We start from the raw sequence: 1916 nt of genomic DNA, 5'->3' as shown, positions 1-1916 counted from the left end.
ATATATATATATATATATATATATATATATATATATATATATATATACATGCGTACATACATACACACACACACACACACACACACACACAAATACACACACACAGATATATATATATATATATATACGAAACCGGGAATTTATTCTAGCGGCCTCTTTGCTGAACCGCAAAGTTACGGGAAAGAAAACACACCGATACCGGTCGTCAGGTAGTGGAGAGGAACAAACATACACACACGCACACACACACATGTATATATATATATTTCGCTGTTCTAATTTATCGACCAGACTATCAGATGCTATACATCGTTGGTCATATTGCGCTTCAAATTCGTCCTTGTTGGCCTCACTCTTTTCCATCTTAGCCTAAATCGTTTAACTAAATGGTCTGCCCATCGATGTGGAAGCCTACCAGGTGGCCTTTTTCGATTTCTTGGATACCGCTCGGTAATTGCAGGGAACCAACCTCGAAAGGATGAAAAGCAAAGTGGACCTCGGCAACATTTGAAGGAAACCGTATTTATAATGGTCATCCTAGGGTAGAAAAATAGATGAACCATAGGAGTAGTTTCTACTTATCTAGGTCACCTACTGTCCAGTGACACAGCTCAGGTCGGAGGTCGAATGGAAATCCATCCACCCATCACTTTTTGACAAGACAAAGAAATTTCTTTCGCGCCTGTTCGGCCAGGCGAGCGAGAATCCTTAGATCGCTTTCGAATCTCAGCTCGGAAAATGAAATCTTAGTATTTACAGGTATCTAGGGGTGGATAAAAATATATTTTATAATGGCGCCTGTAACAAAACACGTGTCACTAAAGAATATTACAGCCGAATAAGGAAAATTTGGACCTCAGAACTCTCTGCATTTAATAAAACAGTGGTTCACAATGTGTTTGCAGTACCAGTACTCATACCAATATTTGGGCTGCTTGATTGGATGCTTGATGAGATTCGAGTCATTGATGTGAAAACCCGAAAAATACTAATAAGCACATATAATTTCCACATAAACAGTGACGTAGACTGCCTCTACCTAAAACGAAAACAAGGCGGCAGAGGCTTAACTCGATCTAAAATGCCTTTGAATATCTCATCTTATCCTTTCGGCAACATCTTTTAACCACCAAGTGTCGAAGTGCATCCCTTGACTAAGTTTGCATACATGAGGCTGATAATATCATAAGACGTGGAAGGTAGCTCCTTGAGCAAGACTCTTTGTCTGATAAGCTAGAATATATGCCCAAAGAAGTTGCACGACCCTACCACAACGTATCATCAAATGATAGGATGAGCCTAAATGAGCAGAAGACTATGCATGGATATGTTAGTAGAAAGCTCCATGATGATTGTAACAGCGATCATCAAAACACTTTATCATGGACCAATAGCCAGATTATTACATCCCACTTTGAAGGGTATGCGTTAGCAATCCAGGAACAGGAAATATCAACCTAGTACCTGATGTACAAAAGGGATAGAGATGCAAGAAAAGCAGTAAAATATGACAACTGATGCAGACTTTGTGGAGTTCACACTGAAGATATCACCCACATCATAAGTAGTTGTCCGAAAATGTCACCACGGTATTATCTTCCGATGAGACATGATGTTATAGCTAGGACACTATAATGAAATCCGTCGGAAGGATAACCCCGAGGACAAAGAAATAAGAACCCACAATATGATAGAAGCCATAGCCACTCACAATGAAAAGGAATACTGGTGGCATGTCCCAGTGAAGATCTCAATAAAATGTAAGCACAACAGACCTGATATAATGATTTGGGATAGAGAAGAGAAAATGTGCACAGTTGTGGAAATTAGCTGCCCAGCGGTTGTTAACATAAAGCTGAAGATCAGTGAAAAAGAGAACACCTATGCTGGACTATTGAGAAATCTGTAGTTACTCT

This window comes from Octopus bimaculoides, chromosome 5 (genome assembly GCF_001194135.2).
Source record: "Octopus bimaculoides isolate UCB-OBI-ISO-001 chromosome 5, ASM119413v2, whole genome shotgun sequence".
NCBI lineage: Eukaryota > Metazoa > Mollusca > Cephalopoda > Octopoda > Octopodidae > Octopus > Octopus bimaculoides.
This window is presented reverse-complemented; position numbering follows the sequence as displayed.